This window comes from Lepidochelys olivacea (genome assembly GCF_965140295.1).
Source record: "Lepidochelys olivacea isolate rLepOli2 genome assembly, chromosome: 2".
Lineage (NCBI taxonomy): Eukaryota > Metazoa > Chordata > Testudines > Cheloniidae > Lepidochelys > Lepidochelys olivacea.
Window position 1 is genome coordinate 106,528,624 of NC_140412.1, and position 25,687 is coordinate 106,554,310.

Below are 25,687 nucleotides of genomic sequence, written 5' to 3' on the forward strand. Positions count from 1 at the left end.
CGCAGCACCAAACAGGCTAAGGGCACAGCACGAAACAGACTAATGGATGCATCAGTAAACAAGCTAAAGATGGCAGACTACCAGGTGGATCGCAGCACCAAACTGCCTAAGGGCACAGGGGCCCCCAGGCAAGCCACAGCTCCAAAAAGGCCAAGGGACGCAGGACCAAATAGGCTAAATGACGCAGTCCCGAGGCAGGGCACAGCACCAAACAGGCTAAAGGGAACAGGCCCCCACACAGGGTGCAAAACCAAGCAGGCTAAAGAGAGCAGGCCACCACAAAGGGCAACACCATAAACAGGCTAAAGGACGCAGTATCAAACAGTCCAAGGGCTGAGGGCCCCTAGGAGGGGTGCAGCACTAAAACAGGCTAAAAGCCACAGGCCTCCAAGGAGGGCACAGCACTAGACAGGCTAAGTTCACGGGCCCCCAGGCGGGAAGCAGAACTAAACAGGCTAAAGGGCGCAGGCCCCACGTCCGCACAGCATCAAACAGGCTAGGACACGGCACCAAAACCAGCTAAGGATGGAGGCCCCCAGGTGGGGAGTAACACCAAACAGGCTAAAGGGCTCAGGCCCCCACGAAGGGCATTGCAACAAACAGGCTAAAAGGCACAGCACCAAACAGGCCAGGAGCAGAGGCTCCATGTGGGATGAGCATGAAACAAACAAGTAGAAGATGAGCACCAAACAAACATATTGGGCGTGCAGCATCAAACAGGCCAAGGGCTGAGGTTCCCAGGCCATGGAATGCAGCACCAAAACAGGTTAAAGGGCGCATCACCAAACAGGCCAGGGGCGCAGTCCCCAAGGTGGGGCACTGCACTAAAGAGGCAAAAGGATTCAGGCTACCAGGAGGGGAGCAGCAACAGACAGGTTAAGGGTGCAGGTCTTCAGGCGGGACACAGCATCAAACAAACAGGCTAAACGTATTTGGTGTTGCACCCTTAAGTGCCCAGGGCCCCAGGCGGGACGCAGCACCAGACAGGCTAAGGGTGCAGGCCCCATGTCGGTGCAGCACCTAACAGGCCGGGGTGCAGCACCAAACGGGCTGGGGTGCAGCACCAAAACTGGCTAAGGACGGTGGTCCCCAGGTGGGGCACAACTCCAAAACAGACTAAAGGGCATGGCTCCAAAACAGGTAAGGGTTCAAGTCCCCAAGTGGTGCGCAGCACCAAATAGGCTAAAGGTGCAATCCCCCAGGCAGGACACAGCACGAAATAGATAGGGGTGCAGGCCCCCAGGCAGATCTCAGCACCAAACAGGCTAGGGACTCCAGTCCCCAGACAGTATGCACCACCAAACAGGCTAGGGGTGCAGGCTTCCAGTCACGGCACACAACCAAAACCTGCTAAAGGGCAGAGGCCCCTAGGTGAGACGCAGCACCAAAAAGGGTGAGGGTGCAGGCCCCTAGCAGGGGCACAACCCCAAATGGGCTATCATAGAATCATAGAATATCAAGGTTGGAAGGGACCTCAGGAGGTCATCTAGTCCAACCCCCTGCTCAAAGCAGGACCAATCCCCAACTAAATCATCCCAGCCAGGGCTTTGTCAAGCCTGACCTTAAAAACCTCTAAGGAAGAAGATTCCACCACCTCCCTATGTAACCCATTCCAGTGCTTCACCACCCTCCTAGTGAAAAAGTTTTTCCTAACATCCAACCTAAACTTCCCCCACTGCAACTTGAGACCATTATTCCCTATGCTGCCATCTGCTACCACTGAGAACACGCTAGATCCATCCTCTTTGGAATCCCCTTTCAGGTAATTGAAAGCAGCTATCAAATCCCCCCTCATTCTTCTCTTCCACAGACTAAACAATCCCAGTTCCCTCAGCTTCTCCTCATAAGTCATGTGTTCCAGTCCCCTAATCATTTTTGTTGCCCTCTGCTGGACTCTTTCCAATTTTTCCACATCCTTCTTGTAGTGTGGGCCCAAAACTGGACACAGTACTCCAGATGAGGCCTCACCAATGTCGAATAGAGGGGAATGATCACATCCCTCAATCTGCTGGCAGTGCTCCTACTTATACATCCCAAAATGCCATTGGCCTTCTTGTTGACTCATATCCAGCTTCTCCTCCACTGTAACCCCTTTTCTGCAGAACTGCTGCCTAGCCGCTCGGTCCCGAGTCTGTAGCGGTGCATGGGATTCTTCCATCCTAAGTGCAGGACTGTGCACTTGTCCTTGTTGAACCTCATCAGATTTCTTTTGGCCCAATCCTCTAATTTGTCTAGGTCCCTCTGTATCCTGTCCCTACCCTCCAGTGTATCTACCACTCCTCCCAGTTTAGTGTCATCCGCAAACTTGCTGAGGGTGCAATCCACACCATGCTCCAGATCATTAATGAAGAAAACTGGCCCGAGGACCAACCCTTGGGGCACTCCACTTGATACCAGCTGCCAACTAGACAAGGAGCCATTGATCACTACCCGTTGAGCCCGACAATCTAGCCAGCTTTCTATCCACCTTATAGTCCATTCATCCAATCCATACTTCTTTAACTTGCTGGCAAGAATACTATGGGAGACCGTGTCAAAGCTTTGCTAAAGTCAAGGAACAACATGTCCACTGCTTTCCCCTCATCCACAGAGCCAGTTATCTCATCATAGAAGGCAATTAGATTAGTCAGGCATGACTTGCCCTTGCCCATGCTGACTGTTCCTGATCACTTTCCTCTCCTCTAAGTGCTTCAGAATTGATTCCTTGAGGACCTGCTCCATGATTTTTCCAGGGACTGAGGTGAGGCTGACTGGCCTGTAGTTCCCAGGATCCTCCTTCTTCCCTTTTTTAAAAATGGGCACTACATTAGCCTTTTCCAGTCATCCGGGACCTCCCCCGATCGCCATGAGTTTTCAAAGATAATGGCCAATGGCTCTGCAATCACATCCGCCAACTCCTTTAGCACTCTTGGATGCAGCGCATCTGATCCCATGGACTTGTGTTCATCCAGCTTTTCTAAATAGTCCCGAACCACTTCTTTCTCCACAGAGGGCTGGTCACCTCTTCCCCATGCTGTGCTGCCCAGTGCAGTAGTCTGGGAGCTGACCTTGTTCGTGAAGACAGAGGCAAAAAAAGCATTGAGTATATTAGCTTTTTCCACATCCTCTGTCACTAGGTTGCCTCCCTCATTCAGTAAGAGGTCCACACTTTTCCTTGACTTTCTTCTTGTTGCTAACATACCTGAAGAAGCCCTTCTTGCTACTCTTAACATCTCTTGCTAGCTGCAACTCCAGGTGTGATTTGGCCTTCCTGATTTCACTCCTGCATGCCCGAGAAATATTTTTATACTCTTCCCTGGTCATTCGTCCAATCTTCCACTTCTTGTAAGCTTCTTTTTTGTGTTTAAGATCAGCAAGGATTTCACTGTTAAGCCAAGCTGCTCGCCTGCCATCTTTACTATTCTTTCTACACATCGGGATAGTTTGTCCCTGTAACCTCAATAAGGATTCTTTAAAATACAGCCAGCTCTCCTGGACTCCTTTCCCCCTCATGTTATTCTCCCAGGGGATCCTGCCCATCAGTTCCCTGAGGTTGTCAAAATCTGCTTTTCTGAAGTCCAGGGTCCGTATTCTGCTGCTCTCCTTTCTTCCTTGTGTTAGGATCTTGAACTCTACCATCTCATGGTCACTGCCTTTCAGGTTCCCATCCACTTTTGCTTCCCCTACTAATTCTTCCCAGTTTGTGAGCAGCAGGTCAAAAAGAGCTCGCCCCTAGCTGGTTCCTCCAGCGCTTGCACCAGGAAATTGTCCCCTACACTTTCCAAAAACTTCCTGGATTGTCTGTGCACTGCTGTATTGCTCTCCCAGCAGATATCAGGGTGATTGAAGTCTCCAATAAGAACCAGGGCCTGTGATCTAGTAACTTCCGTTAGTTGCCGGAAGAAAGCCTCGTCCACCTCATCCCCTGGTCCGGTGGTCTATAGCAGACTCCCACTACAACATCACCCTTGTTGCTCACCTGATGCCCTAACTCAGGCAGATGGCAGACAAACGCAGGCCTGATGGCCTAAGGGGATGGGGTTGGTTGCAGGAGGTTAGGGGACCCAAGCCCACCCTACTCCACCGAGTCCTAGCCCAGGGCCCTAACAGTGGCAGATGGTTCCACCACTGGGTCTGAGGGGATCCAACCAAAACATGCTGACCAGTCTTCTGGCCACAAAACAGTGGGACAGGCGGGGGTTCCTCCCCATCTGTCTTGGAGGGAAGCCACATCCCGTTGCTACAGTGCCTATCTCCCCTGGCTGCTATGGGCATTAGGTGCCTAACCTGCTTAAGCACTTCTGTAAATCCTGCTAGGATCTAACCCTGTTCTCAAGAAGATGAGCTGAGTGAGACCTGTTGTCTGATTCCACTCAGTTGTCCCTAGGCCTCTTGACCTTTGTGCAGCTGCAGGAGCAACAGCCTAATCACATATGCAGTTGAGCTAGAAGCCACAGGGAGTGATTTGAGAACCTGTGCTCCCCAACTACTAGTACAAGCAGATCGTTAATGCTAATTGGGTCTTGTTTAACTTTCCCACTTAAAAAGCAAATCCCTTCCAAATGTGACTGCTTTAATATACGGAGCACATATTTGTAGAGATGAACTATTGCTTTAAAATGGCTTTTATTTTTGTGAAATACGTGGATCTAATACACTTTGCCTCCTGTTGTTTCAGAAGGTAATTTTATTTCCAAGGATGGCCGCAATCAGTAATAATGCAGTGAATTTAAAGTAATGAAATGCTGTATACCCACTTGTTCATTGTGCATGCAATCATATAGCTATTGCTCTCTGATTTTACACAGGGTTTTTCAAAGATCAGTAGTGTCCATTTTTAATAGCTCATTCTGAGTTTATTAGCAGAGGCAAACCCTGCTTCTCTGCAGTCTTTTATGGCCTTACAGGATTCTAATACTAGTGAGCCAAATTCTGCCCAAAGAGAAAAGACACACATAAGCAAAGAGTACAAAGCGATTTCACAGTGAAAAGTGTAAATAATTTAGAATAAGTGTGTGCATACGGTTGGCAGTGAAGTTATTCATTCATGATGAATCTTATCCAAAGCTTACTGAACTCAGTGGGAGTCTGATGATTGATTTCAGTGGGTTTTGGATCAGGCTAAGGTGCCACCACCTGAGAAAAGTATGAATACCTATAAGGGATTATAAATTGTGTCACTAGGCTCAGATAAACTTCCGCCTTTCATGTCAAGCATAGGGTCAGTACGCTAATGGCTCCATCTCTTTTTCTAAAAGAGATGCTGTTCTGTGTCCAGGGCTCAGTACACAATTGCAGAGAAATCTGAGCCTGCTTCTTTATCCCATTTCTGAATATCCTTCAAATTCTTCCCCAGAGTTCTGCTCACAGACTGAGAGAATCCAAAAGTCCTTTTATGTTGCTCTTGAAATAGAATATTCTTCTTGTTGAAAATTAATTATTGAGTGTTCCACTGCTTTATAATATATTAATGTGCCTCTCTCTTTTAGAACTTAGAGTGTTGTCTTAAACACAGCTCAGGCAAGGGAAGAGCCCAGTTTGCTTTGTGGGGTCTATTCTCCCAAATAATTCATGAGATAACACTATCTGCAGGCAGGTCTAATGTGCCCATTACTGTGGTAACTAAGTGTCATATATAAAATGGAGGGTAACATTTCTATAATCCTGATTTTCAGACACAGGCTTCCATGTGTGCATGAACAATATTGCTTAATAAGCTTTTCTCAGCTATAAGTTAAAAGTGGGCTTTGTACAAAAGTGTTTGTGATGCTGGCAAACCAGGTGCCAGTTCTTGCCAAGAACTAACAAATTCATATCTGGAGACCAGACCAGTTCACCTGTATGATAGTATTGCTCAAAATAGGTATTCGTCTTATAAGAATGTGTTTAGTAATTAGACTGTATGAAATGCTTATAAGTTGCTGCAGGCATTAATCTCACTTGTAATGTTGTTATTCCATGCTATAAGAAAATACGTAAGTTTTACTTTATAACTTTGAAAATGTTTGCTCTGAACTTGTGAACCCACGCATGGGAATTGTCCCTGCTCCCCCACGCATCCAGAAGGACTATCAGAATCAGAAGGGCCATCAAGGAACATTGCAGTACAAAGGATTGGTTAATGGCCTTATTGCACCTTGGAAATGCTACGTGCAAGGAAGTTTGTCCTGTGGACTTGGAAGCTGAATGAAAGAAATAAAACAAAGTAACAGGAAAAATTTTCATCTCCCTTTGCTGTTTGAACTCTGACAGGGCCAGAGACTCTCTGAAAAGAGATTTTCAGAGGTTACCTCTAGGTTTGTCCTGAAAGACACTTTGAATAGACAAATCACTACAACTCTGTCATGCTTAGGATTTAGATGGTAACTCATTTGTGTATATGTGTGTCTGCTTACTTTAGTCTGAAAATAACTTATTTCTTTTTCCTAGTTCATAAACGTTTAGATAGTTTATTACAGGATTGGCTACAGATGTTGTCTTTGGTGTAAGATCTAGGGTACCAGTTGATTTGGGGTAAGTGACTGGTCTCTTGGGACTGGAAGCAACCTGAATATTGTGATTTGTGGTGTAAGTGACTATCACTAAATACAAAAATTTGTCTCCGTGGCACGAGAGACGGCAGAGTCTAAGGCAGGGGTGGGCAAACTATGGCCCATGGGCCACGTCCAGCCCATCAGACCTTTTAATCCGGCCCTCGATCTCCCACCGAGAAGTGGGGTTGGGGGCTTTCACTGCTCCGTGCGGCTCCCAGAAGCAGCGACATGTCCCCCCTCTGGGTCCTACGTGTAGGGGCAGCCAGGGGGCTCCGCATGCTGCCTCTACTCCAAGCGCTGGCTCTGCAGCTCCCATTGGCTGGGAACTGTAGCCAATGGGAGATGCAGGGGCGGTGCCTGCAGACGGGGCAGCCTGCAGAGCCGCCTGGCCGGCATCACACCTCCACATAGGAGCCAGAGTGGGGACGTGGCGCTGCTTCTGGGAGCTGCTTGAGGTAAGCGCTGCCTGGAGCCTGTACCCCAATCTCCTCCCATACCCCAACCCCCTACCCCAGACCTGATCCCCCTCCCACTCTCCAAACCCCTTGGTCCCATGCTTGGAACCTGCTCCTGCACCCCAAAACCCTCATCCCCAGCCCCACCCCAGAGCCCCCACCCCCTCGCACCCCAACCCCTGCCCGGAGCCCCCTACCGCACCCTGAACTCCTCATTTCTGGCCTCATTCCAGAGCCTGCATCCCCCAGCTGGAACCATCACCCCCTCCTGCACCCCAATCCCCAATTTCGTGAACATTCATGGCCTGCCATACAATTTCCATACCCAGATGTGGCTCTCAGGCCAAAAAGTTTGCCCACCCCTGGTATAAGGGGACTGTCTGTGACTCCATGGTAAGACTGTTATGATCCAGGAGTTTACATTTGTTACTGGGTTGGTGAAATCTAATTACAGAACTCACCGCCAGTTTGGGGTGTCTGCCGTTACAATCTGCCCTGAGGTAGGCACTCACAGTCATGAGCCACTCCAGACAGCGTGACAGTGTGCATAGACACTGTGTTCTGTTTTCTCTTCTATTTGTTATCGGTTCTTACAGTGTGCTCATTGCCATAGCGAGGGACAATTTCACAGAGCTGAAAATAATTATGAGAGAAAGCAGTTGGGAGAAATAATTTAAAACAGAAAATAGAGAAATTTAAAACAGAATTATAATTGGGAATTAAGAACATTTTAAAGAGGGGAAGTAAAAGGCAACTATACAATATATATATAAAACAAGTGGAAGAAAAGTAATGAATATAAATCAGAACCTAGAAATTGCAGAAAATTAATAAGGGAAGCAAAAAGACACAAGAAGAACCTATGGCCAGCAGAGTTAAGGACAATAAGAAGGAGCTTTTGAAGTATGTTGGCACAAAAAGAACCCTAATAATGCCATCAGTCCATTAACTAGATGAAAATGGTAGAATTATAAACAGTAATGCAGAAAAAGCAGAAGTGTTCAATAAATATTTCTGTTTCGAATTTGGGGGAAACAGATGATGTAGTCAAATCATAGGACATGAAATACTTTCTGTTCCACTAATAATGCAGGAGGATGTTAAACAGCAGCTACTAAAGTTAGACGTTTTTAAATCAGCAGGTCCACATAACTTACATCCAAGAATTTTAAAAGAGCTGGCTGAAGAGCTTGCTAGAGCATTAATGTTGATTTTCAATAGCTCTTGAAACACTGGAGAAGTTGCAGATGACTGGAAGAAAGCTAAAGTTGTGACAATATTTAAAAAGGGTAAATGGGACAACCCAGGTAATTATAGGCCTCTTAGCCTGGTATCAATCCCAGGCAAAATAATGGAATGGCTGATATGGGACTCTATTGATAAAGAATTAAAGGAGGGCAATATAATTAATGCCACTCAACATGGGTTTATGGAAAACAGATCCTGTCAAACTAATGTGATGTCTTTTTTTTATTAAATTACAAGTTTGGCTGATTAAGGTAACCATGCTGATATAATATACCTAGACTTCTGAAAGGTATTTGACTTGGTACACCACCACATTTCAATTGAAAAATTCGAACAGTACAAAATTAACATGGCACATAGTAAATGGATTAAAAATGGCCAACTGACAGATCTCAAAATGTAATTGTACATAGGAAAGCATCGCTGAGCATGTTTGTTTCTAGTGGGGTCCTGCAGGATTCAGTTTTTGGCCCTACGCTATTTAACATTGTTATCAGTGACCTGGAAGAAAACATGAAATCATCACTGATCAAGATTGGGAAAGTGGTAAATAACAAAGAGGGCAGGTCACTGATACAGAATGATCTGGAGGGCTTGGTAAACTGGACGAAAGCAGCCAATATGTGTTGTAACACAGTTAAATGTAAGGTCATTCATTTAGGAACAAAGAATGCAGGCCATATTTAAGCCAAAAAGGCTTAATGTGATCTTTGGATGTGTTAACAGGGGAATATCAAGTGAAATAGGGAGGTTATATTACCTTAGTATTTGGCATTGTTGTGACCACTACTGGAATACTGTGTCTGTTTCTGGTGTTCACAGGTCAAGAAGGATGCTGAAGTGTGTTCAGAGAAGAGTCACAAGAATGATTAAATGATTGGAAAACATGCCATATAGTGATAGGCTCAAGACGTTCAATCTATTTAGCTTAACAAAGCATTTAGGGTTGACCTAATCACAGTTTATAAGTACCTACATGGGGAACAGAAATTTGATAATGGGTTCTCCATCTAGCACAGATAGGTAGTACAATATCCAATGGCTGGAAGATGAAACTGGACACATTCAGACTGGAAATAAGGTGCAAAATTTTAACAGTGAGGATGATGACACACTGGAACAATTTACCAAGGGTTGTGGTGGCTTCTCCATCAGTGGCAATTTTTAAATTGTGTTTGCATGTTTTTCTAAGAGATATGCTTTAATTCAAACAGGAATTACATTCAGGGAAGTCTTATGGTCTGTGTTATATAGGAAGTCAGACTAGATGATTAGTGGCCACTTCTGGCTTTATAATCTCTGTATCTGTCAGTCCAGGCATAGTTACTGAGTACTTTCCAGTAGTGCGTTATGCAACATGACTAACATTTGTTATGCGTTTGTTTTCTCATCCTCTCCCCAGGGTGGAGTGTTTCATTTTGGTAGGTTGTCCTTTATACACACATGCATGCACAGGTGCACACACACACAAAACACATTACTGTATATTTATGTTAGACAAGAGAAGGGTGAAGAAGTGCACCATGACCTTGGAACAGAAGGTGATGAGATTTGTGATGGTTCCTCTGGGAGTTCATTCTACAGTCTCAGACTGTCCCTTGAGAAAGTTCTATTTCCTGCACAGACTAGTTTTACCCCATAGCCCTACAGTGGGACTGAGATCCCGCGGGTCCTGCGGGATCCCATGGGTCCTGCAGGACCCACTGCCATAATAGCAGGAGCGGGTAAAATGTACTTTCTTGTGAGCGGGATTGGGTGGGCAAAAAAAAACAGACTGGGGTAACTTGCAGGAAAACGCTAAATCTTTCTTCAATTTGTCAGAAATAGAATTTCAGCAATGTAAAGCAAGTTTTTCTTTTCTTTTCTTTTTAAATAAAGATATTAATACTTAAATTTAAGTGAGGGTTAGAGATTTGATGTCTATTATAACAGGAGTTAAAGTATTTTTTTACGTTTGAGCAAGATTTGTTTTATTCTTTTAGTGGCAAAAATTGTGCCTGAATTCTGCCCGCCTCCCCCCTACATACCCACCCACCCCTCTCCCCCCCCCCATTTGGGTTTTTGTTTTATTGTTTTTAGTAGCATGGGAGAATCTGTCTCTCTTGGGGAATTTGTAAGATCTAAGGTTTTTGCGAGTGGGAGCGGGATAAAAATGCAGGAACAATGCAGGAGCGGCTCGGAGTGGGTATTGCAGGAAGGGAGCAAGATTAGAAAAATAGTCCCACTCAAGGCTCTACTTTACCCTTATGGTAGAAAGTTCCATTGTGGCAGAGGAATGAAGTTGTCACCCATGGACTCTTCATGCACAAATGTTGGCTGGTTGAGACCCCCCTGACAATCAAGCTGATTATGTCCTAAAGATAGGGTGACCAGATGTCCTGTTTTTAAAGGGACAGTCCCGTAGTTAAGCCCTACTGCAGGTGTCCCATCTTTTTCTTAAAAATGGGCAAATTGTCCCATATTTTCTGTCCCCTCCCCCCATTAGTACTGGCAGGACCTGCTGCTGGTTGGATCCCTGCTTGCCAGCCGCCCGCCCACCAGTGGTGAGTCTGGGGGAGAGATCCAGTGGCTAACGATGGGGCTGGGTGTGCAAGGCTGGTGGTAGGGCAAAGCTGCAGCGCGCAGGGCCAGCTGCTCCCTCTGCTGGTCCATCAGCGCAGCCCCCGCTGCGTGCCAGCTCTCGGCCAGCAAGGACCACACCCCCATGTGACATTCAGGTGTCACATGCTCTGTTTCAGCCCTGTGGGCTGATCCCCTACGTCTCCCATGGTGCACAGCAATCTCTCCCTCTGGCTGAACTGCTATAGTGCATCCTGGGAGTCCCATGACCACAGTGAATCATGGTGGATGTAGTCCAGCTGGGGCGCCTAGCCCATAGGGAAGAAGGGAGGCATGAGGCACATGAATTACCAGTGTGGCCCACTCCTGTAGGCATGATCTGAGCATGCCTAAGACCCAATGCCTGTCAAACCCCACAGCAGGAGGGCCAGATGCAGGCCATTGATAGGTGGCGGAGCAGCACAGCACCCACACAAGAGACAGTCGGGTACACAGGGTAACATAAGATGGGTGTGAGTTGGAGAGAGAGAGAGGCAGACAGTTTTGGTTGCTAAGGTATAGGCTACAGAAGCAGTTGACCTGACTAAGTGCTTAACTCCTGGGAAGGATTCATAACGGATCCTGAGCAGAGGGAGGTGCCTATCTCTGGCCTGTCAGCCAGGCACACCAGGTCAGCTGCTTAAGTGCCTAAGCCTCTCCTCTCCTCACATCTTTCCCCCTGCCTCTCCTCAGCAATTCACTTGATTCTAGAAAAGAAAGTAATTCAAGAGCTGAGTATCCGTGTTCAATCTTTTCCTAAATCCAAAAGATTCAAGTCGAAATAGTAAATTTGACAGATTAGTAGGGCCAGATGCTTGTTGGTGTAGCTCCCCATTAAAGTCAATGGAACTGTGCCAATTTACACTGGCTAAGGATCTTGCCCATTAAGTGTGCACAGCTAAGAGCTACTGTACCCACTGGGCCAAATTTTCAACAGTCGTGCTCACAAATGATAGAATACAGCTGTCTAACCACCCAATATACAATAAAACTTGCAGGCACAAATTAGAGGCCAGACTGAAGCTACTTTTAAAATTTGGCCCATTACACAAGACTCAGATGGAGACAGAACATCCCTGAATATGTCACCAGCTGCCTTCCTTCTCGTCTCTACTCTGAATAGCAACCCATTTCAAACAGACTTCATTTTCACATTTCTCAGCTGTGTTTTTGAAACCTGTTTCACTGAGCAGCAACTTAGCATTCAGCCTGGCACCCGTTCTAAGAGTTTTAAAAAAGAGGAACAACCCTGACAATAAACGTGCCACTTGAGCTTATTTCATTTCTTTAAAACTAACTGTTCACATTACATCTGCACATTTTGTTAATCTACAAAAAAATGTAAATAGTATTTGATGTATTGATGTCATAAATCATTCTGTTTTATGCCCCCGAGACAGAGAGAGCTATGCCACAAAAATCTGCCTCCTCTGATTTATTGAACTGTTGCTTAACGGATAGAGATTTCAATTCAGGGTTCATCTTTTTAAAGAAACCTCACCCCAGAGTTTTCCCCAAAGCCTGACTGAGGGGTGTTTTCGTCTTCTACCCCATGCATTCCTTATGCTGAGAGCCTCCCCCACCTTTCAGTTAGCCTAGGACAGTGGCTCTCAACTTTTCCAGACTACTGTACCCCTTTCAGGAGTCTGATTTGTCTTGTGTACCCCCAAGTTTCACCTCACTTACAAACTACTTGCTTACACAATCAGACATAAAATACAAGTGTCACACAGCACACTGTTACTGAAAAATTGCTGACTTTCTCATTGTTACCATATAATTATAAAAATAAATCAATTGGAATATAAATATTGAACTTATATTTCAGTGTATAGTATATGAAACAGTATAAACAAGTCATTATCTGTATGAAATTTTAGTTTGTACTGACTTCACTAGTGCTTTTTATGTAGCCTGTTGTAAAACTAGGTAAATACCTAGATGAGTTCATGTGCCCCCTGGAAGACCTCTGCATACCCCCAGAGATGCACATACCCCTGGTTGAGAACCACTGGCCTAGGATGATCATATGGCCAAAAACAGCTCAGTCACACAGATGCAGCTCCTATTTCCTGCAATAGGAGTTGTGCTGTGTAATTGAGAGTAGAATTTGATCCCCAATAAACATTTTGAGCCAAATTCAGGCTGGCTGTAAGCAGCTTTTTACTCTGTTGCTTAGTAAAGTGGCAAATACAAGTGACTAACTACGACTGCCTTAGAGCAAAAGATTGGAGAGATCTGAATTTGGCCTTTTAGCTTGACTAAGCAGATAGCTGGTAATATGAAAATCAGCCTTTTTTGCTGACTTTTGTAATGCCATGAGCAGCTACTGATAACTCAGCTAGACCTGGAACATCTTATTTTGTGTTTTGGGGAAGCGGAGGGGTGGGGGTGATGGGGATATGGAGGTATTTGCATTTCCTAACTTCCCCCATTTGGTGGAGAGGGGGCATAGTGAGATTGCTCCCTGGCTTCTTTCTACCCTTTACTAAAATCTTGGAGCATAATCAGAAAGGTATTTAAAGTTTTCTCAGAATGGCATTTAGAATTTCCAGAAAACCGCTGCCACGAGAGAGCCAGTCTACAAAAAAAGTAGGTGATTTTGGACAGCTACCAAAACTGCTCCAGACAGAATTCTCTATGGGGAAGGAGAACAGTTCAGAAATTGTTCCTAATTAGTTCAGCCCACACTGTGAAATCCCAGCAGAGTGGACAAGTACTTGTATGTGTCAATTTAGATATCTCCATTCTGTTTCTTGCACCTTTTCCAACCTGCTAATTGCTTGTAAAAATGTAGGCTGTAGGATCTCTTACTTGGGTTCTCCATATGGTATGCTGCTGATAGGCTGATTTTCATATTGCTAGCTGTTTTGTTCATTTTGGTGATGCCATGATCAGCCACTGATAATTCAGATAGACCTGCAACATCTTATTTTATATCTTGGGAGGAGTGGGGGGGAGGGGGAGAGGTGATGAGGATATGGAGGTGTCTGTATAATCTTATATGCAGGGTCGGATTTAGTCTTGTGGGCATTGGGATCAAATGGAAGATTTTTCATCCCACACTCAATTGCTCTCTCCTTATTGGAGACTCTAGTGATGCCTAACTGCAAACTCCTCTTATCAGTCAGTACAATAATGAGGTAAGGCACAGTAGAAAGCAGCAGTAGTTTCAGTAAATGGGATGGGGTTGACTGGCCTGTACGAGCCTTTCAAAGAAAAGGGAGGATGCGCTGGCAAGAAACAGAATTCAGTCTATACTCATTACTAAGAGACATGGCAAAGATTCAAACTACTGCTGCATTTGTGTGGCAGGGACTCCCCCAGTTCAACATCAGGCCTTTCACTGCTTCAGTTTGCTTTCTTCCTACTCAGGACACCACACCACTAGTGCCTTTCAGGTTAAATCTCCCTTCTGAGGTCTGGTTTATTAACATGAAACAACGCTCAAAAGCAAACCTTTCAGCCTTCTTCCCTGGGCTCAATTCATCCTTTCAATTCATAACAGGCTTTAGCATCCTTATAGCCCTCCTTCCAGCACTTCCCATTCCTTTTAGACCTTCCAAGCTGAGCTTGCCCTCCTGCAGTTCTCTCAGCTAATGCTTCTCCCTACTACTCCTTGAAGCTCTCTTCAGTTCTGAAATTCCTTTCTAACCTACTCTTTCCCAGTCCTCAGCTAACCACATGCAGACCTCTTAAGTCACATGGTACCTCATCAAGGACCTTCCTGACCCCTCAGTCCTATCAAGTAGGAAGCAATTCCCATAAAAGACTGGTCTTGGAACAAGCCCACTGATTCACGTGCACTGTTATAATACACAAAGAGCTGAGGAGTAGGAGTTAGAATGATATATCTGACAATGTGGTCTGTTTAACCCCAAGCATATCTTAAAGGCAGGTAGAGTAGGTTGGTGTTAATGTTTATAGTAGAACAGAAAGCAAGATTGAGGGAAAGATTCCCTCCCCCAATCCAAATGTTTTGTGTCACTCAGATTAAAATTCTTCAGATTGGACGAGTGTTGTCTGTCAGAGCAGCTTCTTTGCTTCCCACTCTTGGTGGGCATGTATTGTGCTCTGGCTAGCCTTAACTGGAGGATGAGGATGGTCGCTTAGAGACCATCTTCAGATGCTGTTGGTTAGAGCACCCCCAAGACTGCTCTAACCTACACAGGGGCTGTGGCTGCAGGTATGCAACAACAACAACAAACAGACAGCTGTATCCTGCTGTGTGCTGGCCCATCCCTACCTTTCCTGCACTGAGTGGCTCTTGGTGCAGGAACAAATCTGGCCCTAATAGTGTGCTTGTCCTAAATAACGATTTTCCTTCTATCTTGGGATTTAGATAGGCAAGATAGAGTCAAAGTAAAAAATGTACTACAAATGGCTTTTCTTTAAAACTTTTCAAATAAAATGGAGCCATACAAACATAGTAACAGGAATATGCACCAACATTTTACCCTTATTTTTTGCAGTTCCTTGGAATTGCTACTTTGCTATTAATGCCTATGCTGAGCTATCCAAGCATGCATTCGCTTTGTCATATCAGTCATGCCGCTCTTCAGCACTGGAGCAAGAAATTTGCCCATGGGGAATCAGCTAAGTTAGTGCTTATTTCATATTCCTGAGCCAGTATTATTTTATATCACTGCCACCAGTCTCTGCAATGTCAATGGTATAACACGTTGATAGCTTTTTAAAACTTGTGGTCAAGACTGAGCTATTTTTGGCACAGCCTGACATACTGACTGTTCCAGTGCTGCTGCCGATATTACTAGCCCAGTACATGCTGGGGTTTCTCTGCACAGGTGGGCCACTGGTTCGAAAGAGAAACTTCAGGGAGATGCAGAAGAAGAAAAAATGTAACATTTGGGGGAAATCCTTGTTATATTTGGTTATAGGCTCTCTCAAGCTAAGCAAGGTCAGGCTCAGTCTGTACCTGGAAAGGAAACCTGTAAGAAAAATCGAGGCTGCTGCAAGGAGTGGTTTTCAGTGATTCAGTAGTTGGCAAGCTTTCTTCTGAGTCAGGCTAGGACAAGTGCAAATATAGTAGTAGGGGGCACTGTGTTTTCTTGTAAAAACCAAGATCCTGACCACTTATGGTCAACAAAGAGCTACAAGTACTTTTTGGCAATAGCAGGAATGTTACCCAAAATGAAATTTGATCAGGACACCAGGGTCAGCACCAGTCTATCCAATTACATGCCCAATTGTGATTTTATTTGAGGAAAGCTGTTCTCGACTCCTTGATCTAAAGGGCTGCGCAGCATTGTTGTGTGCTGTGAAACTATTGATGCACTTAAGTGGTTCTGGGGAAAGTGAGCCTACCATTTGTTCAACTCAGTTAAAGTTTGTAAAACCTTTGGAGATTTTTCTGGATGAAAGATGCTATTGTATTCGCGTCTATCCATTGACTGCTTGTACATCTTTGTGAGATGTTTTTTTCTGTTTCCCATAAAATCTTTGCTGTTCATGTTTTAAAATCACCAAGCCAACACCCCTTCTCTTGCTGATTTTCCTTTGTATTTTAGTTATCACCCTTCAGCTAAAAATAAAATAAATAAAATTCATCAATGCAAATATCAGACTGTTTACACCTCTGCAAGCTGTGGTAATCATGCTGTTTCCGAATCTTCCATTGCTTCACTACATTGCAAAATAGAGTTACGTTGTTTAAAAATCTATTTTTCTATCCTAGCCCATAGGAGTGACAGTGAAGCAATCCCTACAGGAGAGATACTATGCCCCTAGGGTACATCCAGTTCCTGCACACATTCTGTAGCATTATATCAGGGGGAAGTCAAGCAGGGTGGGGATGCCTTGTGGTAAGGTTTCCTTTACCACAGGTTCCGTTCCCATGTGCCCTCTTATCCTATTGGTTTCAGAAAAGAGAAGTAAACTCTGCTGTTGCAATTATTCAGAGAACTCAATCTATAATGGCATCAAGTGTACCAAAAAGTGGCAAATACAAGGCAATGGCATTTTTGTAAGGACTCTCAAAGCATTGCCGGAAAGTGAAAGTATAAATGTAATATTCCCTATCATATAATACTTTATGCTTGAAAAACCCATTCACCATTCATATTGTATTTGAAAGAATCATAGAAGGGGCAGGAAAAGGTACAAGGAGGGGTAAATGGACAAGGAAAAACAATGGGGAGAAGCAGGGGGGATTACATGTACACTTCAGGATGAGATGGTTATCTGCTAGTCTCACACTACAGTGTGAAAAAGCTGAGAAGAGAAAGAAGCCTGAATGAAACCCCTGGATTTGAATATCCAGTATTTGGGAAAGTTTGGATCCTAATTCTAACTCCACAGCTCAGACCCATCTTCAAGTGGGAGGTACATTTATAACCCTCTTAAAATCAAGTGGAGTTCAAAAATCTCAAAACTAAAAAATTTCCCCCTCTCTTTTTAAGGTCTTCCTACAAAACAGGTGCAGGTTGAGCTTAGGTTTGTGCTGGCTTCTGTCAGTATAGACCCTGGAAAGTCTGACGGGGAGGAGTTGCAGTGCATGAAAGTGGCTGCATCTAACTGTGGTGAGGTGATAGATGGGACACATATTCCAATTCTGGCACCGGACCACCTTGCAACCAAGTACATCAATCAGAAGGGGTACTTCTCTATTGTTTTGCAGGCACTTGTGGATCACCGTGGGCGATTCACTGACATTAACATGGGGTGGTCTGGAAAAGTGCATGACGTACGTATCTTAAGGAACACTGGTCTGTACAGAAAGCTACAAGCAGGGCCTTTTTTTCCAGACCAGAAGATCACCATAGGGAAAGTAGAAATGCCCATCGTGATCTTGGGAGACCCAGCATGCCCCTTAATGCCATGGCTCATGAAGCCATACACGGGAAACCTAGATAGCAGTATGGAGCGGTTCAGCAACAGGCTGAGTAGGTGCAGAATGACCGTTGAATGTGCATTTGGCTGCTTAAAGGCGCACTGGCGATGCCTATGTGGCAGGCTAGACCTGAGCAAGGAAAATATTCCAATGGTTGTAGCTGCGTGTTGTACACAGCATAATATTTGTGAAGGGAAGGGCGAATGGTTTTCTCAAGGGTGGATTGCTGAGGTAGAATGCCTGGCTGCTGATTCTGAGCAGCCAGATACCAGGGCTATTAGAGGGGTGCAACATGGGGCAGTAAGAATCAGGGATGCCTTGAGACAAGACTTCCAACAAGAAAGCCAGTAATGATTGTTGCTATGCTTGGGACTGTAATGATTACTTAAATCTGGTAGCCTATGAAGCAACTGTGATTGTTAAGGCCTAGAATTCAATGTGGGACTAATAAAAGTGCTGATTTGCATGGTGCCATGAGGTATCATCCCTTGTGGGAAAATAAAGAGTGTGTATTAATAAAAACACTGCTTTTATTGACAGACAAACCACACCAAGACACAGACACACATAGCCATCTACACAGTTGAGGGTGGGGAAATGGGAGGGGGATGATTTTCATAGTTGAGTATAGGTCCTGCTTTCATTGGAACAGCTGTCTGCGGGGGTGGGAGTGTGGAGGAAAGCACAAAGTGCCAGAAGGTGGAAAGGAATGCACAGGGGGAGTTTGGGGAGTGCATGGGAAAGAGTTCACAATGCTGTGAAGGGGAGGGTGGGCATGCATCTGCTCAGTCTGCAATGTTATGAGAGTCTGGAGATGTCGGTTTGACAATCCATAACTTTAATCAGCCTCTCTGTGGCATCCCTGTTGTAAGAATCCTTCTCTTCTCTTTTCTGCTTTTCACTTTCCCTCTACTTCTTGCGTTCAGTGTTTTCAGCCTCTGACTGTTGCAGCACAATCTGGAACATATCCTCCTTGGTCCATTTCAGCTGGTTTCTTATCTTGTGCAGACGCTCTGCGGCTGTAGGGCAGTTGTTTCTCAAGGTGAAATCTGGAAACATATGGTTCACAATAAACAGTAGAGCTATTTTCAAGTACACACAGAGCATTGAAACAGTAACATTAGCACACTGCTGGTAACATACCTATCACTTTCTCTGTGACCCTAGGCAAGCACACATGAGGCAGAAGACCCCAAGTATGGTAAGTGAACTCCAGGGCAAGGGCACTTTTATTGCACTGAGGCAATCTGAAAAGGTTGCAGGTCACTTAAGGGGTGGAAACAGTCTAAACTGTACCATTTTCCACAGGCGGTGGTCACTATGAAAGATATCTCACTCCTGAGGGTAAGCAGGGAAGCAAGGGTGCATCTGCTACACACTTGCAGCTTCCACCCCGGTCCCTATGTTGTTCGCCTGCGTACAGCTTTGGTCCCTGCCCAAGTGATTGCAGAGTGGCATGGGAAAGTGCCTTTTGGTGTGGGAAGGAACAAGGCAGCTCTGCCAAAGAATCCTGGCAGAGGATTGTTGAGTACCTCAAGGAAAGTTTCCTAGAGATCTCTGTGAAGGATTCCCATGAAATCTCAGAGTAAATCAACTCCCTGTTCCGCCGTACTGTCCAGCTTACGACAGCTTTTTGGAGCGTTGTTCTTCTCTCCTTTATACACAGCACAGATTTCCATTTAGCTAAAAAATCTGGTGGGTTTTTTAAAAAAAGGAATATCCCCCATCAAAAAAAAAGAGGGTTTAAAATTATACAAAAAGAAGTTTTACGAATGCAAAATAATTGGGCAAGAAACAAAATTCTGCCAGGCTCAACCTTAGTCAGAACCCCTGAATATCTGTAGGTGAACATAGCCTAATTCCCACTGAGACCTCCATCCCCGTCAAATGAGTAAACAGCTAGAATAAAAATTATGGTTAGCTTCTTGAAGTTTCAAAGGCGGATATTAAGAGCAAGAGATTTGAAACTGCAGGGATATTCAAAACAAGACTATACAAGTTGCTCAGAGTTTTGAGTAAACATTCTTTCTCCTGTGCTGATTGCCTGTTTGCTCTAATCCCCTCTCCTTCCCCTCCACCCCTTCCTTTGGTCTCTTCACCGATCAGTGAAAGTTGGGCTCCTAAATACTATGGAGGATGTAGGCCTAAGTGCCTAGTGCCTGCCCAGACTACAGCATGAGGCTAGATGCACACAGTTGAAATTGGTCCCACCTTCCTGAGGACATGGTACACCAACCAGCACGGAATCTTGGCCCTTGCAAATCCTGGAGTGTCAGGTAGTAATTCTGCCCAGGGATTGGGGAGGTAAGTAGGGAAGAGGCTTCCTATATCTCCTTCCCGAACTGGTGGACCCACATGGCACTCAGAGTGAACATGTGTTTAGTGGTCAGTACAGTGGATTATACATTTTCTGTCAAAATTATTTTTAATAGAAAAACAATTTCCACAAAATCAATATTTTCAGCAGGGAAATTTTGATTTTACTGAAAATTTTTGATTTTTTTCTGAGGGAAAATATCAAAACAAGATATTTCAGCCCAAATGGAAGTATTTTGTGTTGAGTCAGTTCAGCCTTAGATTGCATCTGCCCAAGGTGCAACAGTTCCTCATGAGGGTTGTAGTTCGGGTGCCTCATGCCCCCCTTCTCTCCATCCAGCAACTACCTTTGCCATTATGCACCACACCCTCCCCTAGGAGCAAGTCTTGTGGCTTCATGGAAGTTGTACAGTTGTGGTGGATTATGGGAGATGTAGTCCAGCCAGGAAGCTTGCTCATACGGGAGAATGAGGGCTTGAGCAGTGCTTGATTTATGTCAGGGCTTGCCAAGGCTGAGCCCCAGCACTTCTGGGCTTGGCAGTTTATAGCTCTGGCACCTCTGGGCTTGCTGCATCAATTATGAATGTAAAAAAATTGCTAAGGTCCTGGCACCTCTTTCATTATAAATTAAGCAAGGAACACAGACCGCTCCTCCATCAGGCACTGCGGCACCATAGGGAGATACAATTTAACATGGAACTGATTAGAAATGAAATGTTTTAACATTTCCAAATTGATTTTGTGAAACTTCTTGTTCCATGAAAAGTTTTGATATTGCTACTTTTCATCACAATTTGAGATAAGAACAAATGTCAAAATATCAATTTGTAGTCAGCTCTGCTATTCAGTACTAATTAGCTAACAGTCAATGCTGAATGTTGGTTTAGTCAAAGTGAAAAATTACAAAATATTTCTTCCTCACATTTTCCCTGGCTTGGCACGTGGCGTCTCTGAAAAGAGGCTGGAACTTCCCCAAGAAGACCAGGCTCACAGCTGGAGAGCCCAATCCTCCACCACTGGAGTCACGTGGCCTTGTCTACACTGGGAAACCACATGTTAGAAAACATTAACTAACGTCATACTAAACTTGATTTTTTTCCTGGGTGGAATCTGATTAACTATGATCAGCTAAGACATTTTTAAACACAACTGGGCTCCATCTGCATGAGATGCTGTCATTTCTAACATCACGTTTGCTCTAGCACCCTTTCTAACATGGTGCATCTTCCCAGTGCAGTAATAGCAAATGGGAGTTTTCCCATTGACTTCAATTAGAGCAGGGTCAAGTACTTAGAGATTTTCTGGATCTGCGAGTTCTAACTGCTGATATGACACTCAAAATATTGGTCACACGGGAGTTCTGAATTACATACTGAAATGAATGCTCAGTAGCTATTGTGGCAATATTATAACATCTCACAGAGGCTGATGTGACAGGTATCTTTTTCAATAGGTTGCAGAGGAAATGAGAAACAAAAGCAAACAGAGTTAAGGTTGCTGAAGGAGAAGCTTTTCTATAAGCTGCTTTCCATTACTTCTCTGATCCACGCTCCCCACCCTTGTTTTTAACACTTGTCACCCTTCACTCTTTGTTTACAGACTATTTGAGGATGGGTGGTAACCTTCTGTGATAACAGGCATCAGATGTGGTTATGTCAAAGAAAAATGAGTAATTGCTGGCAGGAGGGAAGTGGGCTGAGTTAACCAACAGGTGACAAGAAAAGTAACAAAGTTGGTAAACACGTGAAAGAGAAAGATATAAATGCTTCTTGAGGGTAGGGAGGGAAGGAGAAAAGTTGCTGCTGCAAAAGGAAGGGTGGGGACAGGGTGTTGTAGCTTCGATGCCTGAGATCAGAAAAAGACAAATAAATTGGTCTGCAAGCTGATAGAAAAATCCCAAATACAAAACAGCCAAAGAAGGGGGCAGGGAGAACAGGAGATAGAGCCGAACCACGCCGATATAGATAGTTTTCACACATTAAAGCATTTCATCATGAATAAAGAGGCCTGATTTTCCTTTTGAGACAGGTTTCGGCGAGGAACTTCACAAGCCAGTGATGATGTTGTACCATGATCCTGTCATTTAGGGGAAGACAGTGTGGCAAATGGGAATGAATCAAAAAGACTTTTCTTTGTGTGTTGAAGTGGAAGTTGAGTCATTATCATTCATCACCAGGCTAGTTAGTGCTTATTCGGGTGACAGATATTTTCTGGAAAGAAAACAGCTTTTGATGCTTTTTAATTCCTGAAAATAAAAGAAAAAAGGGCTGTCAAAGTAACAGACATCCGGATGGGGCGATTGAAAACAGTGCACAAGGAAATAACTTTAAATCCTAGGGGAAATGAAGTACAAAAGGAAAGGGCTATAATAACCAGGACAGTTTTCCTTGTTCCTTAGTGTTTCAGAAACTTTGTTAAAGGGCTAAAACTTTCTATGCTGAATTTACAAATGAGACACATAGACAGGGCCGTACACAGAAGTTAGCATCTTCTTATAGGGTATTTTCTCCTGTATTTCCTTTTAGGGCAGTTGTGTATCTTGAATAATCCCGTGTCCTCGTGTACGACATCACCAATCCTGGAGTTTATTTGAATCAAACACAGAAGCCTGAGTAAAAAAGTGCAAGACTCTTTTGCCCTTCGTTAGTCCTTATAGGTTGAAGTCCTGGCCTCATTAAATTCAGTGGGCCCCCCCCAATTGGGGTGTGTCTACACTGCAACTCGGAGCAACTTTCCCAGCCCAGCGAGACAGATGCAGGCTGGCAGCACTTGAGTGAGCGTGTTAAAAACAGCCGTATGGAAGTTGCAGCTCAGGCCGTGGCTTGAGTCCAAGCCTGTTCCGGACGCCCGGGGTCCGAAGCTGGGGGGCTAGTCCATCTGATTTGAGCCTCCTATCACTCCCACTACTTCCCGAACATAATCTGTTCTTCTGGAGGCAGCATTATAAGTGGCGTGAATTTTCTCCAAGCCACCTCCCATTCCTCAACATCTACACTGCTATTTTTAGTGTGCCAGCTCGAGCTGAGCTAGCGCTAATCTGTCTACCCAGGCTAAGAGGCATGCTCCCCGCTACAAGGTAGACATACCCTTAGTGTTAAAGGGAAACAATAATGCAAGAGTTGCCTTAGCTGGCGGATTTTAGTTCTCAAATCCAGATGTGGTTCTGGGAGTCCTCCCACAAAACTTCAGTTTTTAAACAAACAGACGCAGCCTAGGAAGCATTTTACTGCATAGAAATAAATGTGTACCATTCCCTTCTGCTCTTCACTGTTTCTATTTCTCCTTCACTTCTTCACCTTTTGTTTTTCTGTCTCCTTCCACCCATCATGGTAGCTCAGCTGATTTGAGCCTCCTATCACTCCTACTACTTCCTGAACAAAATCTGTTCTTCCGGAGGCAGCATTATAAGTGGCGTGGATTTTCTCCTGGTAATCCTCTCTCTTGGCGGTAGCTTCTCTTTTCCCCTCAGACTGATTCCTTCCCCCCGCAGCTCCACTCCACCTCACTTTTCCTGTTCTCACATCTCTCTGCTGCTGCTATTGTGCTGATTTATTTTCTCGTTCCTCCCAATCCCACCCTCTACTTGTCTTCCCACAACGTTGCCTCCCATCCTTTTCTTCCTTCTTCTGTGTATTATTTATATTACAGTGGTACCATAGAGGCGCCAACTGAGATCAAAGATCAAACCCCATTGGGCTAGACATTGTAGAAATACATCATAAAAGACGGTCGCTGCCCTGAAGAAATTATAATATCAGGGCCTGTCTGCACAGGAGGTTTAGTCCATACTAATTCGAGTTAGTGCAGATTGAAAATGCCTGTGTGCACATGAAACAAAATCATTAAATCCCTAAACTCCCTATTTGCTGTGAATTCTAGAGTCTTCTTTCAATGTGTACTAAGTTTGATGCAAATTGAGTTAGTGCAGACTGCTGTTCATGTGGACACACTGCTGCTGCTCATTACTTTGGTAGTCCTCCAATGGTTACCCCACACTGCTTTGTGGGCATCCATGAGTGACCTGTGTGCCCTCCCCTGCTTTGGGGGTCAAGTTGACCAGATGCCCCTCTCCCATTTAAAAACTGGCGCAGGGCCAAGACCGGCTCATTTGCTTCTGGATTCCAATATATCAGCATTGCAATGCTATTACTCCAGAGTCCTCACAACATGCATCGAGCAGCCTCTTGGAGCCCTGGTGAGATCTTTGGTCTCCTCACCATGTGGGGAGAAGTGACAATGCTGGCAGCTCTTGTGGCCAACCACTTCAATAAAAAAAATACTGTTCAAGGAGATCTCAAAGTAGATGGCCAAAACAGATCATAACTGGGTACCTAAAATTGCCATATAAAGAGCAGACAGCTAAGAAAAATATACAGAGCAACCAGCAATGACCTATCCATTTTATGAGGAGCTGGATGGAATTTTTTTACCTAATACCCTTGTGGAGACTTGAGCCCCTGATGGTGAGCAAGAGTCACTGGAAGAGGAGGAGGACAGTGAAGAGTCTCGTCAAAACCCAGGAGCTAGAGGGTGGCTGTAGAGGAAGCCAACCTGATTCCCAACCTGCAACTGGGGAGATCCTTCAGATCCTGCCAAGGGGGTTCTTAGAAAATAGGTGTGCATCTTCTGTCAGTACAATTTATTATTATGCTACATTGCGGTGCTAACTTCCATTCTGGGTGCCGAAAAGTTGCTGCCATTTTGGGCAGATGTGAGCTAAGAGCTGTTTCATGTTTTTACAATCACTCTGAGCAAAATTTATAATGGTTTTTTTTCAAGCTTTATTTTTGTCTGAAATGGCGTAAATTGTGCAATTGAAACCATTGAAAAGTCACATGAAATCTGCAGTGCCTGCATGGTACACTGAAGACATGCAGATTTTCAAAAGTAGTAGGATTTCACAGAAATATAAAAGCACAGTCACAAGACAAAATAAAGAGTGCAATAACATGCCACTTCTACCATGCATAAAAGCAACGATGTGCTTTAAAATAGGCAATAATAATCACTACTGCACTCATATTTGCTCCAGAGTAACAGTCGTGTTAGCCTGTATTCGCAAAAAGAAAAGGAGTACTTGTGGCACCTTAGAGACTAACCAATTTATTTGAGCATAAGCTTTTGTGAGCTACAGCTCACTGCATCGGATGCATACTGTGGAAAGTATAGACGATCTTTTTATACACACAAAGCATGAAAAAATGGGTGTTTACCACTACAAAAGATTTTCTCTAGAAAACCTGGATTTGTGCTGGAAATGGCCCAACTTGATTATCATACACATTGTAAGGAGAGTGATCACTTTAGATAAGCTATTACCAGCAGGAGAGTGGGGTGGGGGGAGAGAAAACCTTTTGTAGTGGTAAACACCCATTTTTTCATGCTTTGTGTGTATAAAAAGATTTTCTATACTTTCCACAGTATGCATCCGATGAAGTGAGCTGTAGCTCATGAAAGCTTATGCTCAAATAAATTGGTTAGTCTCTAAGGTGCCACAAGTACTCCTTTTCATATTTGCTCATAACTCACCTACTGGATGGTGAAGTGAATGAATTGCTGTTTAGTGTTTTTGTCATTAAAGGGTATGGCAGAATGGTACAGCCACTATATCAACAAGACAAAAGTCAATTGGGATTCACTGCTCTTGCAAGAATAAGAAGTCCTAATAGCAAAAAAAAAAAAAAAAAAAAAGTGGGAGATTACTTCTC

At 44.4% G+C, this 25,687-nt stretch overlaps 1 protein-coding gene and 1 long non-coding RNA gene across 2 annotated transcripts in view; one reads left to right on the forward strand and one right to left on the reverse strand.

Annotated features, from left to right (window-relative positions):
- RIPOR2 (RHO family interacting cell polarization regulator 2) overlaps window positions 1-25,687 on the forward strand; it is a 176,970-nt gene that overhangs the window by 52,394 nt on the left and 98,889 nt on the right. The window lies entirely within an intron of this gene.
- The window catches only part of LOC311515863, a 79,541-nt gene continuing 72,050 nt past the window's right edge, over window positions 18,197-25,687 (reverse strand). Inside the window, exon 3 of the long non-coding RNA XR_014710247.1 lies at window positions 18,197-18,712. This is a non-coding gene — a long non-coding RNA (uncharacterized lncRNA). The remainder of the gene's footprint in view (window positions 18,713-25,687) is intronic.